This window comes from Entelurus aequoreus, linkage group LG09, assembly GCF_033978785.1.
Source record: "Entelurus aequoreus isolate RoL-2023_Sb linkage group LG09, RoL_Eaeq_v1.1, whole genome shotgun sequence".
NCBI classification, from domain to species: Eukaryota; Metazoa; Chordata; class Actinopteri; order Syngnathiformes; family Syngnathidae; genus Entelurus; species Entelurus aequoreus.
The window spans coordinates 45,405,265-45,424,995 of NC_084739.1; the positions used below are offsets into that span (position 1 = coordinate 45,405,265).

At 41.2% G+C, this 19,731-nt stretch overlaps 1 protein-coding gene and 1 long non-coding RNA gene across 4 annotated transcripts in view; one reads left to right on the forward strand and one right to left on the reverse strand.

Annotated features, from left to right (window-relative positions):
• The window catches only part of b3gat2 (beta-1,3-glucuronyltransferase 2 (glucuronosyltransferase S)), a 639,688-nt gene that overhangs the window by 1,119 nt on the left and 618,838 nt on the right, over positions 1-19,731 (reverse strand). The window lies entirely within an intron of this gene.
• On the forward strand, positions 1,912-15,857 carry LOC133656870 (uncharacterized). 3 transcript variants are annotated; one of them, XR_009827183.1, is made up of 5 exons: positions 1,913-2,032; positions 10,019-10,143; positions 14,563-14,760; positions 15,299-15,446; positions 15,531-15,857. It is a non-coding gene; the product is annotated as an uncharacterized LOC133656870 (long non-coding RNA). The 3 variants fall into 3 exon arrangements; XR_009827182.1 differs by having other exon boundaries at positions 1,912-2,017; positions 15,299-15,857; XR_009827181.1 differs by having other exon boundaries at positions 15,299-15,857.

Consider the following 19,731-nt stretch of genomic DNA (forward strand, 5'->3'; position numbering starts at 1 on the left):
ACTTAAACAAGTTGAAAAACGTATTCGGGTGTTACCATTTAGTGGTCAATAGTACGGAATATGTACTGTACTGTGCAATCTACTAATAACATTTTCAATCAATCAATCAATCCACACTGTTACAGTTGAGACAGAGACCTGCTGACCTCAACAGTGGATAAAATCAGGCAGTGAAAGAAATACTTCGAGCCCCTGTCAATGTAGACAATAGAACAATACAACAATGTGTAAATATACAGTAGGGAAGGTATTCATATGGCCCCATTCCTGGGGCGTGAGAGGAAAGGGGGGATTAATCATTTTGCAATGCAGTCTGCTGAAAATGATGGAAAGCACCACTCTGCATAGCAACTGACGCTGTGGTCAAAATTGGAATTGCCGCAAAACACATTTTAAGATATTCAACACTCTACTGCTATTTGGCAGCCAAAGTGGATAGTGCCCCCTCCCCAATTCGTCACATTTTATGTGTCAGGTAAACTGCGACGAATGTAGCCATACAAATCCCCTTCCCACTGTAATATCAACAATTTACATAAGTGAAAATGAACAGAACCTCAATGTACCGCTGCTGGCATGGGATTCAGCACCTTCAAATCTGAGGTCAATCACTAAACAGGAGGCTTCTTATGTCAGCCTCATCGAGAGGACAGTGCTGGATCATTTGCTTTTGTGCGTTTGACCTTTGAAGTGTTTCTACTTTGCACCTCCATGATGCATTCCTTGTTTTTGTCATCAAGTACTTTTTTTTTTTTAATCTTTCAGTGGCCTTGTGGTTAGAGTGTCCGCCCTGAGATCGGTAGGTCGTGAGTTCAAACCCCAGCCGAGTCATACCAAAGACTATAGAAATGGGACCCATTACCTCCCTGCTTGGCAGTCAGTATCAAGGATTGGAATTAGGGGTTACATCACCAAAATGATTCCTGAGCGCGGCCACTTCTGCTGCTCACTGCTCCCCTCACCTCCCAGGTGGTGGAACAAGGGGGGATGGGTCAAATGCAGAGGGTAATTTCACCACACCTAGTGTGGTACTTTAACTTTAACTTTCCTTTGCCTGTCGTCTCTGCATCTTGGGGTCACACTCCAAGCTTTGCTTGCATCCACACATAAAAATCACAACTTCTTTATCAAAGTGCTAGTCCCTAACAATCGTAATTCTTTGTTCGGGCACCTGATTTCATTAAATAATATGCGTCAAAATGAGCTTGTTTGTTGTGCGTTAATTTTTGTCTGTACGATAAATAAAATGCAAACAAATCATGTAAAAAGTATGACAACAAAGGTACCACACATACTGAAAACCTTGACAAAAACCCTTTGTTCAAATAATGTGAAGTACTGTGTAAACAACTAGGTGTAAAATATCAGCCAAATTAGTTGGAACATTTTAATTTTTGTTTCAGCGGTGATGGTTGGTCCAGCTGACAAATCAGTTGTGAAACACTGCTTTAAAGTAACGCTCTGTATTGTAACGACAGACCAACACATGTTCTCCGGTTTTTCCCCCAAATATTTTTGGAGCAGATTGTGGACAAAGGAGAGGGTGTCTGGAGAGGGTGCTGCAAAAAGGGAGAAGGGGATGACGGGTGGGAGTCCACACAAGGGTACGGCTGGCTGGCTGTTTATGGATGTGAGTTTGAGGGTGCAAAGGTGGGAGTGATGGGGGCGCTGCATGTGTGTGTGTGTGCGTGCATTTATCTTCATAAGGACATGCATGCACTCGTCTGCTGGTGTGTGCACATTGCCTGGTTGTTCAACAGCGTTTGTGTGTGCGTGCGTGTGCGTGTGTGTGTTCTTTTGTTTTGCTCTGCGTTGCTGGGTGATGAGACCAGCTGGGAGGGCTGAAGCCATTCATTTCCCTTCTGCCACCCTGAAGGCAGCCATCAGAGAAGCAGAGAAAAGAGACTCAAATCATGAAAAAGAGAGGAAAAGTGAGCAAGAGTTGGCGTGTCGAGGTTTTTCTATCTCACTACTGCAATCACAAAAAAGAACGTGACGGTGTGTCACGCCGAGGAAGGTGAGGATGAAGATGGTGAGTCGTGACGGTGATGCAGCGCTGACTCAGACAGGCTGGTTTAGTGTAGGATGTAATAAATGATCATGTATTTAACTGGATTACAGTCAACAGGGTGGCAGAAAGAAAGCACAAATCAACACCATCATGTGTTTATTACATGATTGGACCAGCAAGTAGATAACTGTTGTTGTCAAATGCTTTTGTCCACGTTATTAAGAATATACGCTTCAGCTTTCTGCCAAATTTGAGTAAGAACAAACATGTCTAAGCAAAATTGGAATGAGATGTACCTCCAAAGTCAACCGCCCTAGAGCCACACACATGACAACCAAAGAAATGTTCTTCTTTTCTCACCTCTACAGCCCTTGGTTGGTGTCATCCAGATAAAAAGTGGCTTTGACTACAAACCTTCAGCGTTTAAGGAGGTGTTTGGGTTTCCCAACAAATTAAAACTGTTGAAATGAAGCAAACACAAAATTTCTGCTCAATGCTTACAAAAAAATAGGCATATTCCGCTTTTGAAATGCCTTCTCTAAATGTGCCAGAACCTCTTTGGTGACCTATTGGTCCTATCGAGCCTTTTTTGGCTTATGGAACGCGCTGCTTCCGTCTTATCCATTTGTGTTTTACCTGTATGTTTTTCACTGTGAGGCAAAGTGGGTAAAAACAGGAACATTTGAAAGATGGTCTCTCGGCTCGGACATGGTTCTCACCCGGAAAATGGTGGAGTGCCATCTCCGGATTGGGGAGGAGATCTTGCCCCATTAAAGGAGTTTAAGTACCTCGGAGTCTTGTTCATGAGTGAGGGAAGAGTGGATCGTGTGATCGATAGGCGGATCGGTGCGGCGTCTTCGGTAATACGGACGCTGTATCGATCCGTTGTGGTGAAAAAGGAGCTGAGCCAGAAGGCAAAGCTCTCAATTTACCGGTCGATCTACGTTCCCATCCTCACCTATGGTCATGAGCTTTGGGTTATGACCGAAAGGACAAGATCACAGGTACAAGCGGCCAAAATGAGTTTCCTCCGCCGGGTGGCGGGGCTCTCCCTTAGAGATAGGGTGAGAAGCTCTGCCATCCAGGTGGCGCTCAAAGTAAAGCCGCTGCTCCTCCACATCGAGAGGAGCCAGATGACTGAGAGACAGACAGTCTAAAAGTAAAAGGCTTCACACTTCAACAACGCCTTTAAAAGGCCCTCATCACCAAAAATCTACCCTTTTGCTGTGGCATGCTTGAGGCAGGTAACTCTTGGTGTGGATTAACACAAAGTTGTGATGTCTATGTGAGGAGAGGAGCACAGCTGGTGGCTGCGGAGAAACTGTTTACATCTGTAAACAATTTAAAACACTTTTAACATCCATCCATCTTCTTCCGCTTATCTGAGGTCGGGTCGCGGGGGCAGCAGCCTAAGCAGAGAAGCCCAGACTTCCCTCTCCCCAGCCACTTCGTCCAGCTCCTCCCGGGGGATCCCGAGGCGTTCCCAGGCCAGCCGGGAGACATCGTCTTCCCAACGTGTCCTGGGTCTTCCCCGTGGCCTCCTACCGGTCGGACGTGCCCAAACACCTCCCTAGGGAGGCGTTCGGATGGCATCCTGACCAGATGCCCGAACCACCTCATCTGGCTCCTCTCGATGTGGAGGAGCAACGGCTTTAGTTTGAGCTCCTCCCGGATGACAGAGCTTTTTACCCTATCTCTAAGGGAGAACCCCGCCACCCGATGGAGGAAACTCATTTTGGCCGCTTGTACCCGTGATCTTGTCCTTTCGGTTATAACCCAAAGCTCATGACCATAAGTGAGGATGAGAACGTAGATCGACCGGTAAATTGAGAGCTTTGCCTTCCGGCTCAGCTCCTTCTTCACCACAACGGATCGATACAGCGTCCGCATTACTGAAGATGCCGCACCGATCCGCCTGTCGACCTCACGATCCACTCTTCCCTCACTCGTGAACAAGACTCCGAGGTACTTGAACTCCTCCACTTTTAACATGCCAAATGTATATACTGTATTAAGTCCACCAACCAGCCTATACAACCCTTACTCACATACTACACACCATAATATAATTAAAGTAACACTATGTAACTTTTCATCAAATATTTTTATAACTTTTGGGATGATACACAGTGTTGGGTTAATTACTGAAAACCAGTTACTAGTTACTTCATTTCAAAAGTAAATCCTTTACTAACTCAGTTACTTACACCAAAAAGTAAAGCGTTACTGTGAAATGTAACTATTTAGTTACTTTTTTTTTTTTTTTTAAATGTAAGGCTCCTATTAATGCCCTTTTAGCTTTAATTTCAGTACTGTTATTGCACTGGAGAATAATACAATCTGTTGATAAACTTAAATGCATTTGCATCACTGAACTCTGCTAAGCAATGTGGTCTACATACAACACACAAAGACAAATATATGTTTCAAAGGGCCAATTTATTTTGGGGCAGAACAAATTGACAAAACTATTTTAAATAGCTGCAACATAACATACATAAGTAACAAACAGCATAATAACAACATGTCACAACATAGCTGTAAACCTGGCTTCACCCAAGGAAGGCACACATGACATGATTATATGTCAAGTCACTATATACAGCACACATACTGCTATACACACGCCTAACCAGGCGTTTTTCTCTCTCAAGGAATTGTGAAATAAAATCATGTCTTCAGGAGATCAACACTGTACTGAAGCCCAGAACACTACGCATTTCCCCAGTTTTAGTTTAGAGAAAAGGAAAGATTGGCCTGGCCCACTAGATCCCTCTTTATGTTTGTGAACTCTATAGTCTATACATTTAGAGCAGTGGTTCTTAACCTTGTTGGAGGTACCGAACCCCACCGGTTTCATATGCGCATTCAACTTCACCTTCTTTAGTTAAAAATATATATATATATATTTTTTTCAAATTCAAGACAAAGTTGTATGTTTTTGGTAACACTTTAGTATGGGGAATATATTCTAGTAACAAAGACTTAATTTAGAGTTTTTTTTGACACTAGGGGAACATATTCCAAGTAACAAACACTTAATTTAGAATTTTTTGGACACTAGGGGAACATATTCTAAGTAACAAAGACTTAATTTAGAGTTTTTTGGACACTAGGGGAACATATTCTAAGTAACAAAGACTTAATTTAGAGTTTTTTGGACACTAGAGGAACATATTCTAAGTATCAAAGACTTAATTTAGAGTTTCTTGGACACTAGGGGAACATATTCTAAGTAACAAAGACTTAATTTAGAGTTTTTTGGACACTAGTGGAACATATTCTAAGTAACAAAGACTTAATTTAGAGTTATTTGGTTAGGGTTAGGGTTAGAGGGTTAGGGCCAGGGTTAGAGGGTTAGGCTTATAATAAGGCCATGCCGAATAAAGCATTGATATGTACTTAATAATGACTAGTTAAGAGCCAATATGTTACTAATTTGCATTTTAATAAGCATCTAATTAATGGTGAATATGTTCCCCATAATAAAGTGTTACCATGTTTTTTTACTGGTGCACAAAATGAACCGTGCATGAACATCACCTTGTTCAAACAACAAAACCAACACAGTACATAAACTCACAACAAATTACACACCTGCAAATCAGTCTGACTTCTGCTGTTGCCGTATCCGTACACGATGAGTCGGGTGTGTCTTGACCTCCGCCGAACCCCTGAGCTCGACTCACCGAACCCCTAGGGTTCGATCGATCCCAGGTTAAGAACCACTGATTTAGAGTGATGTGATAATCAAACACTCTAGAAGTCTAGAACGAAAGAGTATATAAGAGAATTGACAGAGTGTGTGTACCTTCAGTACTGAATGATGAGCAGAGGCAGAGTTTGGAGTGTCTTCTTTAGCTTGCTTTCCATTTTTATGTGCTCACTGTCTACTGTGTCCAGGAACTTGGAAAATGTTTTCGTGCCATTTGCTGTTTGACGCCCGCTATCATGCTAATTAGCTGCCTGAAAGCGGGTGACTCCACTGTAGAAATAGCCTGCATGTCTTTTAGCACATACGCTGCAATGGCTCTATCAATGTTGTCCTGGCTAGCAGTCCCTCCGTTAAAATTCTTAGGTGGTGGTGAAGGTGAAGTGGCATCAGAGTCTGTGTCTCTCTTTACTAGCTTCGTCGAAGTATGTTGCTTTTGTAGCTGTTTCAACAGATTTGAATTGCTGTTTTGGGCAGTAGATAGGATCTTTGATCCAAGACACAACTTACATTTAACTAAAATATTATTTTCTTTGTGCTCGACAAAAGAAAAGTAGTGAGAATATATCCATGTTAAGAAACTCGACTTCGGCTCCGCCATGATGTCTTGTTAGTAAACACAGAGACCGCCCCCGCTCCACACACACCCACACAGACCCTGACACAGCGCGCCTCTTCTCTTCCTTGTGACACAGGAAGATTCAGATGGACGACATCGCAGCTCTCCAATAAAACACACTTAGATCTTCTCAGTTACTAGCCGATACTATATAAAAAATTACATAAATAACACATCATGTAGTAACGGTAACTGAGTTACTGAATATAAAAAATAACGCGGGGACGGCGTGGCGAAGTTGGTAGAGTGGCTGTGCCAGCAATCGGAGTGTTGCTGGTTACTGGGGTTCAATTCCCACCTTCTACCTTCCTAGTCAAGTCCGTTGTGTCCTTGGGCAAGACACTTCACCCTTTGCCTCTGATGGCTGCTGGTTAGCGCCTTGCATGGCAGCTCCCGCCATCAGTGTGTGAATGTGTGTGTGAATAGGTAAATGTGGAAATACTGTCAAAGCGCTTTTGAGTACCTTGAAGGTAGAAAAGCGCTATACAAGTATAACCCATTTATCATTATTATTAGTTAGACTACTAGTTACGGCCGAAAATAACGGCGTTACACTAACGCGTTACAAAGTAACGCGTTAGTCCCAACACTGATGATACATTGATTTACAACTAGTTGAATGACACCTCTGTCATGGCCTGCCACACAAATAACTACAAATGTGCTGACTTGCTTTACGGCATACGTCACTACCCCTTTCCCCATTCGTTAAAAAGATGGAAGCCGATGCGAACGCCTGCATGCTGCCAGAAAACTAAAAGAAGAACAAACAGAACGCCTACATGCAATTACTGCTATCAAGGCTTAAGTTACAAAACAACCAAAGAAACGAAAAGTTTTGTCTGAAGAGACAAAAAAAAGAAAAACGGAGCTTAGCTTACCCGGATAAAAAGACAGTCAGGAAGGATTTCCAATTGATGCTGGCTTGGCTCTGCTGGACTTGTAAAGTAACTTTTGATGCTCAAACCAAAACGAAAATGCTGCTGTTAGCTATCGGAAATTTGAGAGGTTGCAATAAATATCCACCAGCTTAATAGTTTGCAGTTCCACACTACTTCCTTCAAAAAAACCCTCCCGGCAGTCTTTTTTTGCTTCGGACCTGCATCCGCCCCGATACATTCTTGGTAGTAGCGTCATGTTTGTAGCGCAATCCAAGATCATTAATAGTGTCTGCTATTTAAAATCAGCATAGCCATTAGAGATGTAATATTTGTGCCAATATTACAACAAACATCATGTCAGTTTGACGATATACACACTAGTCCTCATGGGAAATGTGGTCTTCTTCTGGCAAAACGTTACCGCTTTGGTCCACTTGCGCCGCCAAAATCAACCAAAACTGAAAGTTCTTAAGTGGGACTTTAAATTTTGGACTTAAAGGGGACCTATTATGCAAAACCAACTTTTCCTACCTATTGGTACATGTTTTTGTGTATTTGGGATCTGCCTTTATCATACTTCCTCCAAACGAGCCATTCGGAATTTGTCCCAATTGTGACGTTTTTCCCAACTGTGACATCAGCGGATGAAGAGATGGCCATAAATTGCCTTAAAGATGGTCTGTAAAACATAATCTGAGCAACTTTTTGACCAAAGGGCCACCTTTACATGTTATGTTACTTGTTTTTCGTTGTTGTGTAACATGTCTTGTCAGACTCTTACTTTGTATTTCCCTGTATAAAATACTGTTAATCTGCTGAAAAGTCATTTAAAACCCAAACAGTGTGGCTGGTCTGATTTGAGCCCTGCGGTGCAGCTGGTGTCTGCCTGCTGCACCGCGACTTGTGGGATGCTTCAATCAAGTCTTTTTTGGTGGGGGGCTTTATTCAGGGGACAATGCAGTTTTTAGCTATGTTTTGTGTTATATTTTAGTTTATGCAATGCTTTTTTTCCATTTGGTTGATTATTAATAGTTTAATTTGTTAGTTATTGAATAATTAGTTTACTATTACTGTACCGTTTTTGTTTGTTTTCTGTGTATTTGTGTTTCCGCCCTTCATGCTTTAGTTATGGTGTATCTCAGGGGTGGGCAATTAATTTTTACCGGGGGCCGCATGAGCAACCCGAGCACTGCTGGAGGGCCACACTGACAATATTTCAATTAAATTTTGCTCAAATTATTTTTGATATACCGTAAGATAGATAATAATAATAATAATATTTTCATTTAACCTAACTTATCTTTATACAAAAGCAGATGGCTTTTGATGGTTTTATTTTTAACACTTTCTTACACAACACTTCCTGATGTATATTACAATACAAAAATTTCAATTTCTGTCACTTTATCCTGCATCCTCTTTGTTGTAAAACCTTTATTTAACCAGATAAGAAAACGTTGTGAACGTAGCACGTACGCCTGTAAGGTGATTGGCGAAGAAGGAGGAAGCGTTGCTGTTGCGGAAATGAGGAGTGAGGATTGGTTTTCCTTTTGGAAAGAACGAGATAAATTGAGCTGTGTTAGTATAGCATGCTCAATAAAAGTTTAAAAAGTGCATCAGACTTGGTGTGCATTTCTTCTGGACGCTACAATTGATGTCAGAAGTGGGATGAAATGCCTCCCAGTTCGCCTTGCCATCAAACCTGGGAGTCTTCATTGAGGGCGGAATTCCCCCCGTGGCAAGCAGCGTGGCTGCACCTGTAAACGCTCTCTCTCTCTCTCTCTCTCTCTCTCTCTCTTTGCAGCGAGCTCCTCACGTGGCACGTACCTCCCGATGACGTAGCACACAAACAGTGCAGTATGCGCAAAGTTTTACTTCTGCCACCAATTGTAGCGTCCAGAAGAAGTGCACATCAAGTCTGACGCTCTTTTTAAACTTTTATTGAGCAAGCTATACTAACACAGCTCAACATATCTCGTTCCTTCCACACGCACGTCTCCTCACTCCTCATTTACGCAACTCAAGAAGACAACATCTACTTCAGCAGGTCGTTACACTATATTCTTTAAACACAGCAACCTGTGTACCACAAATAAGCACACAGCTTTACCTTTACTTGTCTTGTTGAAAACACGCCATTCGTCATCAACTTTTCTCTTTTTAGCGTTTCGGGGATAACCGGGCATCACTTGTCGCTGTGCGCCTTCCCTCACAGGACATACGCACATATAACACTTTTCAAAATAAAAGCAGCACAGTTGTATTGCACGCACGACAAAGATGTTTTTTTAAATGTATTTTGTAATTTGAGATTGCCGCTGCACGCACGAGCATACGTCCACACGGAAGTAATACAAATAACGCTTTTCAAAACAAAAGCAGCACCGTTGTATTGCACACTCGAAATAGATGCTTTTTAAAATTTCTTTTGTAATTTATAATTGGCCTCACGCGGGCCGGACAGGGACGTACAAAGGGCCGGATGCGGCCCGCGGGCCGCACAATGCCCAGGTCTGGTGTATCTTATCTCTGTCTTTTGGTCGTTTTGCTTGTCTGCTTCCATTTAGAACCTTTTTTTTATTTGCAATTTTGTTCTACTATTAGGTTATTTAGTTGTTATCTTTATTTTGTGGTGAATGACTTAAGCGCTGCTTTTAAAATTGGTTGAGGCAGGCTGCCACCTTCCCCAGTGTCATTAGGCTGGAAAAACGTTCTAACTGTTTCATATTTGATTTTGATTATTTGCACAAGGAGGGAGGTAAGCTTAATATTTCCTTTTTTCGTGTGTTTTGCAGGTGCTGTGGGCCGAAGCGAGTGGCAGTCCCCTTTCCTGGTGTTGGTGCTTTTCACAAATCATTTAGTTTGATTCACTGGTGGTGTGTTGTTTGGCTATTTCCTCTCGGGTTGTCCTGCTGCCGTGGTAAGCCATGACTTATTTCTGATGCACAGTTTCATATTGCCTGTTCCAGCCTTTTCGTGTGTTATGTGAAGTTACTGTTGATAACATAATCTAGTCAGTGGTGTTTTATCGTTTTGTTAAAAAAAAAAAAAAGATTTTGCACAAGATGCAAACCGCCCCCATACTTGCCAACCTTGAGACCTCCGAATTCGGGAGATGAGGGGTGGGGGGCGTGGTCGGGGGCGTGGTTAAGAGGGGAGGAGTATATTTACAGCTAGAATTCACCAAAAGTCAAGTATTTCTTATATATATATATCTATATATATCTATATATATATATATATATATATATATATATATATATATATATATATATATAGATATATATAGATATATATATATATATATATATAAGAAATACTTGACTTTCAGTGAATTCTAGATATATATATATATATTTACCTATCAAATACACAATAATGAAAACACAGTCGTTCTACTAACTGTACTGTGCTTGCTGCTTACTAAAAAAAAAAAAACAACACTTACCTTTCACTATTTGAGTAGCCTTTGTTCTGCCATTTGAGTACTGGCGAGCGATTTCTGAATCCGGGAACATTTCCTTCACGGATTTGTTGAAGACATCCGCAAATGAGAACGGGATGTTGCTTCCAGCTATCAGCATAGCCATCTTTGTCTCGGCATATGTTACACCATCGGGTCTCCATTTAGCGAGGTGGCCCATAATACTGGGCTGGGACCGGTGCTGCGCTGCCGCCGTCTTGTGCTTCGCTGACCGTTCATGAGTGACTATATCCGTTCGGCCACCGTGTTCAATGGAGAAGTCTGTTCTACAAAATTTACAGGCAGCATACCCCTTCCCCTTCGAACTGTCCTGAATAAACTGAAATTTTTGTTTCCATTCGTTTTGGAACTTACAAGTGTATTTCTTCATCTAACTCGTCGTCGGCGTCGCCATGGCTGTATCTTCCTCGTTCTTCTGCTTCGTCTCCTTGTTGTGTGCGCAGTTTTGCACTCTCTAAAAGCCATAGATGTTATAACGTGATTTGGCTGTTTATATCGTGGAAAAGCGGACATGAAAACAGGCTGTCGTCACTCAGGTCCGCATAGAGCTGGTGGGGACGTGCCTTTAAGTCACGCCCCCTCCAGCTCCGGCTGGAAATCGGGAGAAAATTGGGAGAATATTTGTCCCGGGAGGTTTTCGGGAGAGGCGCTGAAATTCTGGAGTCTCCCGGAGAATTTGGGAGGGTTGGCAAGTATGCGCCCCTTTAATGGCAAAGACTATTTCCTGATTACGGCAACACACTGAAATGGATGCATACTTGATACACGATATACCTGTATATCTCGATATTTTGTGACTTTTCAAATTATGCTACAAATTAGCAGTGGTGCTACTTATTGTAGCAACGCTTTTGCCACATATTTTACATATTAGAGTTGTCTGTTCAACATCTTCCCGCTTAAAGCCAAACCACCGCCAGACGATGGACTCCATGCTGTTTTTCTTGGGAAGTAATTCTTCTTCCATTTGTAACAGATTTGCACCTTCTTTCTCTCGTATTACCACTCGCACCGCTCCGCTTGCATCACAGCTAACTTTACCCATGCCGCTACCTCTCTGCTCCGCGAGAGCGTATGACGTTGCATGCGCGACAGTATGTGACGTATGTAAGAAGGTGCGCTTGTTTTATGTCTCTGTGAGAAGGAGAGACAAGAAAGAGTGAGAAGAGCCTGTTGTGTAATGCGCGCAGCTAAAAGCCACTGCGTGAGAACATATACCGGTACTCGAATATCACGATATAGTCATTCTCTATATCGCACAGAGAAAAACCTGCGATATATCGAGTATATTCGATATATCGCCCAGCCCTACTCAGAAGTGTTAAAAAACAAGATATAACAACTGGACAGCACAGTTGTTATCAGTTCAGTGTTAAATGTTTAATTAAAAAAAACAAAAAAGTGATTTTTTTATCAAACTAACACGGTGGAGTACCGATACCGATTCCCAGGCAGCGGGAATTGGTACCGTATCGGTTCAAATGTCAACGATACCCATCCCTTAATGCCTGCTAGTAGGGTCCTTAGATCCTCTTTATTTGCATCAGTATACTTGTTTCAAACATTTTAATATTAGCATTGTAAAAAATAATATCTTGTTTGTTATTTTGTGTTAATATTTTCGACATTTACACCATTTTTATAGTTAAGTGTTTTCTCATAGGACTGTAATCTATTTGTGTAGGTGGGTTTTCCAGGGGTGCTGGGTGACATCCTTGTCTAATTAGCAATATTGGTCATGATATACGTACATGCATGGAAACTTTATGGACCAAAAGTGAGCACAAAAAGAAATACAAATTAAGAAATACATATTAACATAATTCTGTTGCCTCTATTTCTGTTGTTGTTTTTTTTTATGTCACAAGCAAGATGGAGCCACCTTTCAGTGCTTTTATAAGGAGGGGATTGAGAAGTATCCAATAAGACCAGCAAAAGTTGCTTTTTTTTAAAGGCTAAGTTAGCAACACAGATCCCTCCTGCTACATCTCATTCTCTGGCAGACCGGGCGCGTATAAGCGCATGTAAAGTCTCAATGAATGAATGACAGGGTGCTTCACATGACATTTTAAAGCAAACATTTTTCTGGCCGCTTCAAGTTCATTCCTAAAAAAATATATAATGGCTGATTTCCAATTTATTTTTAGTGGCTCTAGAGGCGTACAGCGTTAGACCTTGTTTAGAAAGGCAGAAGGTACTAGGTTTGGATCCAGGTCTGAGTTGTTGAAAAAATTATTTCACATTAATTCATGTGAGTACAAAATATGCATCAAATTAAATTCAAGTTTGATTAAAAAAGTATGGAAATTGTTTTACATGAAAAAGTGTTAAAATACATTTGTGATGGGAGCCTCCAAATAAAATTTGGCTTAGGGCCCCTGGGGGCTCTGACCTTATGGTTCGCTTACAAATAGAAACACAGGCCAAATGAAATCTCAATGATCAATATCATTGAAAAAAATCCCACAAATAGAGTATAAATTGGTAAACATTTGAATTATTCGAATTCTGCTATCAGTGATTGTTTCTTGATAAAATTAGTACTTACTAAAAAAGAAAAACAAAATGGCAGTCTTTTGAACAACTCTTTGAAAGGAATCCCATATAGACTCTCTTGTGAACATATTGTATCATACAAGCGAACAAGCAATCTGAGCAATGTTCATTACAGTGTGTTGGGACGAGAAATTAGAGGTAATTAGAGGTAAAATTAGAGGTAAAAAAAATCCAAGACGGAGTGCTACTGAATAGTTTTCCAGCTTTGTGTGTGGACGGTGGTGTGTGGTGCATGAGCGCCACATATTGTATTCTTATCACGAATCAGACAGTAATAAGAAATGACCAGAGGAAAAGAGTCCTTTTTAGTTCTTGTGGTTTCTAGAGAAAAGGCGAGAGAAAGATGGCTAACCAGCTCAACCGTCGCTGCAGGCCACTGATCTGCCGTGGCTGCTTCCTTGTTCCTGACAGCAGTCGGCACAAGATTAATGACCTTCCTGTTTTCAGTTCCAGTATCTCTCACAGTCTTTGAAGTGTACTCCAAAACATTACTGGATACATTGTTGGTATGCATGCATTAAACTTTGCTTTTTGACTGAAAATATCATCACTGTTGTTCCCTTTGCACTGCACTTATCTGTCACCTCCTCACTTCCTCTACTAGCAGTGCTCTTAAAATGTTGCTGGCTTTTCGACTGTGGAACAAACCTGTGACCTAAACTGCAAGCAAGCCAGTGTGTGTCGTGATTATATGACGTTGCACTGGCATAAACACTCTGGGCATGATTTACTAAAGGTTTGCGTGTACTAAAGCGCATGCAAACTTGATAGCACACGCAAAGCTCACCTACTAAACGTGTGCAAAGCGGACTGCATCTGTTAAAGGGGAGCTGCACTTTTTTTGGAATTTTGCTTATCGTTCACAATCATTATGAAAGACATAACAATGGATGTATTTTTTTTTAATGCATTCTAAATATTAAATACATGCGATCAGAAGTCCGCTTACAATGGAGCCTATAGGAGTCGCTCTATTCTGCCTATAAAAGCCCCTAAAAAAACATCCAAACACCTCCATTAGTGTCACGGCGCGGGCTCAAACCTGCTTTTCATCGGCAGCAAGTTCTACCAGCACCTCAGTTGGCAGCATGCCAGGACACGCCCCCGCAACGGCGAAGCTGCAGGCAATCAGCAATCTGCGCACCGGGGACTAATCAAAACAAGCAGCATAAAGACCAGCGGACCCATGGTGCCTACGCCAGAATGTAGCATCCCGTCTCTGGCTTCTCTCCCGCGTACTTGCTCTCTCTCCTTGTCATCCTTGTTTCCTGCGTCTCATATCCTTTGTGCTCCCTGCAGTGTCCTTCCTGTTCCCCGTGATCGAGTTGTGTATCTCGACTTCCCTCTGGATTTTGGACTGCATCCCTCAATCCTCTACCCCTGTTTGGACACGGACCTCGTTGCTTTTTTCCAGCCCCCGACCACTTGCCTGCCCACGGACTACCTCTTTGCCTCTCCCCTCTGGATTCATCCAACACGCACTTACAACAAACTCTGGTAACATTTACATGATCAATTCTACACATGGTTTTGCACCATACACTTAGAGTAGCATACCCTGCCCACACAGTCATCAAAGGTTGCAAGAAACATGTTAACCTGATCCTCCTTGTGGTGTCGTCTCCTTCCCCTGCTGTATGTAACAATTAGGGTTTTATATTCATGATGTATGATTTATGGGGACATTGTGGCGCATTTGGGAGAGTGGCCGTGCCAGCAACTTGAGGGTTACTGGTTCAATCCCCACCTACTACCAACCTCGTCACGTCCGTTGTGTCCTTGAGCAAAACACTTCACCCTTGCTCCTGATGGGTCGTGGTTAGCGCCTTGCATGGCAGCTCCCGCCATCAGTGTGTGGATGTGTGTGTGTGAATGGGTGAATGTGGAAATAGTTTCAAAGCGCTTTGAGTACCTTGAAGGTAGAAAAGCGCTATACAAGTATAACCCATTTACCATTTATGTAAGTATATATGTAATGTAGTAGCAGGCACATTTATAATAACATTTAATATTTACATATTTTGATCATTTCAAGGAAACGCGGCACATCCATCCATCCATTTTCTACCGCTTATTCCCTTCGGGGTCGCGGGGGCGCTGGAGCCTATCTCAGCTACAATCGGGCGGAAGGCGGGGTACACCCTGGACAAGTCGCCACCTCATCGCAGGGCCAACACAGATATGTAGTAGAATTTCTGACCTTTGACCTATATTGCATGTCTAATGGGAATGTACGCTCATTTGATTTCTTTCCTATTCTGTGCCAGTGGGACAAAAGTGAATGTTAAGTCGTGCCAACCTGTCTACAGAATGTGTTGACTGTCTAAAGGATTCGAGTTGTTATGGAACAGATAGGGAAAAGATAAAATACATTGACGCACTCGATAAGGAACGATGACGCACAAAAGACATATAAAAAATGGCAGAAGACCGGAACTAGAGAGTGATTTTGGCTTGTGTGTGTCTTGTTTGCTCCGGGGTGACATGTGGTCTGTCTGCACGGCCAACTCAATTCAACCTGCACTTCTGATAATGGGTAAATAAATTTGTTGTACTAAACTACTTTTGTTGCCTGCTTAAGCTTCGGACAATCCACTACAATAGACAGACAACATTCACACTCACATTCACACACTAGGGCTAATTTAGTGTTGCCAATCAACCTTTCCCCAGGTGCATGTCTTTGGAGGTGGGAGGAATCATTTCAAAAACGCACCATGATGTTTGCTTTTTTTTTTTTCCAACATCACTGATTATTACTCACTGCAGACATCATGAGAGCCAACAAACAAAGCAAAACATCACTTACTGTACAATGTCTGCTGTCATTAGGATACCGACTGATATAATCTTGTTATATTCCTGTTCATATGAAGAATGACTCATAATCCTCACATAGAAAAAAGAGGGGTGTAATCAAGCGTCTTTTAGTGTCGTTCTCGTCATTCCCGGGTCTAAATTAGCTGTGAAAGTGTACCAACTTGTCGAAATACGCCCTCATTCTTCTACTATCCAGATGAGAGGCATAATTTATGATCTACAATAAACTTTCTCGAACATTGGAAACGAAGAAGCTGCTTATGCGATGATGTCAACATTGGCATACCCGCTAGTGATCACGGCGCCGCTATAGATAGTTTGTGTGTGTTTAGCGCTTATAATAACAAAATCACTAATACTTGGTTAATATTCAAGTCACGAAATGTAAATGGAGTAATTTTGCCGCTTTTGGATATTTTTTTATTGGGTTTAATGGGCGACTTAAAAGGACCTCCCATTGGCTCCTCTTTTATTTACGTTTATTTACGAGTTACAATGCATTCAAAAAAATACATCCGTCGTCATGTCTTTCATAATGATTGTGAACGATAGGAAAAATTCCAAAAACAGTGCAGTTCCCCTTTAAGTGAGCAAAATAAGGCATGCAATCCATTGTGTGCCTGTGTTTTCATAAATATACAAAATATACTGTATGCTGATCATCAAAACGCCCACAATATTGGGAGGAGCAAATGCAAATATAGTTGTTTTGTAAATTGTAAATGTGATTTATCAAGACACATCACTGTTTTGCGAACACTATTTGGTGTTTTATTTAACACAAGTCACAAGGATGTTCAAACTGACATTTCCACACACGGCTGCAGGATCAGTGCTCGCGCTGCACAGACAGAAGATGGACAGACGAGTATCCTCTGTCACATGTATGTGTCAACATATTGGACGGTCAGAAAAAAAGAAATAAACATATTGTCGATTCAGCAATTTCGTTTTATAATTTTATAGTTGCTGGATGACTTATAGGGCTGATTATAATTAATTCACTTGATGCATTTTGGTGTCTGCTGGCATTTTTTTCAAATGTTGTTTTTTTGTTTTATTAATTTAGGAAATATATTATAATATATCACCAAAATGAGAAGACGTCTTTCATTCTGCATTTTCTTGCGTTTTAGTTATTCCAAGTGAATGCACTGATGATGCCGTCGGAGAAGATGTTTCAAGTTATAGATGTGTGCTGCTGGTTCAACACATTGACACAGGTAAGAACATGATAACATGAATGTGCAGAAAAATTATCAAGTGTCTCCTTGGTAAAAGACCCGTTTGCGTGCAAAATCCTCACTTAAATAAGGTGATCTGCACCACTTTTCAATTGCACATGCAGTGTTAGTAGATCACACGCAACACGCCCACTCATAGTACACGCTATTTTATTTTTTGCACATGCTGTTTAGTATGTGGTATTTGGATTTTAGTAAATCCGGCCCTCTATGCGGTTGTCCAAGGCAGGGTTCTCAAACTGTGGAACGTGTACCACATGTGGTACTCCAAAGGATCTTTTGATTAAAGTACCGTATTTTTTGGACTATAAAGTGCACCTAAAATCCTTTTATTTTCCTAAAAATCGACAGTGCGCCTTATAGCGTGGTGCGCCTAATGTATTTATTCATTCTGGTTGTGCTTACCGACTTAGATGTCATAAGCTGGCATGTTGTGAAGTGTTTGCGATTCCAAAGATGCGGAGGACCTCAGGCAGGGTGCCAGCAGGATGATTATTTACTTCAATATACAAAGTAGTGTTGGGACCTAATGTGCCGAGGCTTCGAAGCGTGTGTCAAGTAATGGAGGGGGCGTTTCCGCAAAGCGCGTATCGAGGCTTGCTTCATTTAGGGGAGGAGCCGGAAATGATGAAGCCTCGGTGCCAAGTTGTACCAAGTGATTGTTTCGGGACACGGTTCAGATTTGCCGGGAGATTCGACAACTCATAAACCGTCCAAGCTCCATTGAAAATGTGAGCTTTTGAGACTTGTGGTCAGTTTGGAATATGCAAAGAGGATAACATTTTTATTTATTTTTAAATGCCGCTAGAATAGATAACAAACTGAATCCAAAACGACATACTTGATATCCATTTAATAAACATTAAAGTACCACCTTGTATCATTGCTGTTATCAGAATTTTGGTAGCACAATGGTTCGTGGGTTTGTCTTTTATTTTACAAGTCGTGGGTTTGATTCTTGGCAATGTCAGATCTCGAATGTGTTTATCACTATAAACATTACATTTGTTAAAGTAAAGCATTCTGTATTTATTATTTTTAACCAGCTACCAGACATCAACAGCTGGATAATGGAGACATTTTGTCAAAAAGAAAAAGAAAAAAAAATCGCCTAAAACTAAAAATGACCTACATCTCCTCTGTTCTGTACATCATTGTCCAAGTTGCATTATATTGTCATCTTCCTCTTTATGACATTTCCTCAAGGTGACAGAAAAACATTATACAGCCTGCCTTATCATATGATTCTACCATGTTGGCAAAATACAAACACACAATATATGTACATGTATAACACATAAAAAACATATTTTATTATACTTTGTTGATTTACCAAGCAAAACCATTTTGTCAAACATTTATCGTCATTTCCAAGAGCCATAATAGACGCAACATTTCAATGCATCACACTTTCTACGGTAAAGATGCAGCTGTTTGTAATTATACATTTGACCAGCAGGTCGATTCTTGTGCCGAAGCATGCGTTGACGCTTTGAGAAATTCTCAAACTAATTGGCTGAAATCAATGCCTCATGAGGCTTCATCTGACCATCACTAATATGAAGCAACATAACATAAACTGGATGCTAGTTTAGCGTGGCATGAAGATAGCAGAGTGAAAAAAACCTACGTAGCGTGAAACAAACAACAAAACCAACAAACAAACCGTCGTCTGTAGCGAACAATGGACCCGCAACTAAAACAAGGAAAACACCAGAATATAAAGGAGGCAAAACCAGGTGAGGAGGCTAATAAACAGAAAGCAGGTGTGGCTAATCAGCCACCTAGCAACAAGAAAACGTAACCAAGGGAGCATTGAAAAACATAACAGGCCACTAAAAGAAGGAGAATAATACACAGACTCTAACCTGGTGTGACAAATCATAACACTCGAAGTTATTTTATTTGGTACATGGTGTAATGATAAGTGTGACCGGTAGATGGCAGTCACACATAAGAGATACGTGTGGACTGCAGGTTGATGCCTGTTCAATAAATGACTCAAGAGAATACTAAGTTAGCAAGCAATCCCAAAACTTTTAATGTTTCATTGAGAATCTAGAACATTACAAATAGCGCTCAAAAATCTGTCAAAATGTTTTAGTACTACTTTTGTAAGCTACGAAGCCACACCGCTTGATGGAATACGGAGCATTACGGCTACCGTAGTCAGACCGTCTACCATGAATTGATTAACGTGGACCCCAACTTAAACAAGTTGAAAAACGTATTCGGGTGTTACAATTTAGTGGTCAATTGTACGGAATATGTACTGTACTGTGCAATCTACTAATAAAAGTTTCAATCAATCAATCATAAGACATACTATGCTTCAACATACAACTATTATTATGGTGTGTGTATAAGGACCCCAAAATGGCACCTATTAGGAGACATATTATCT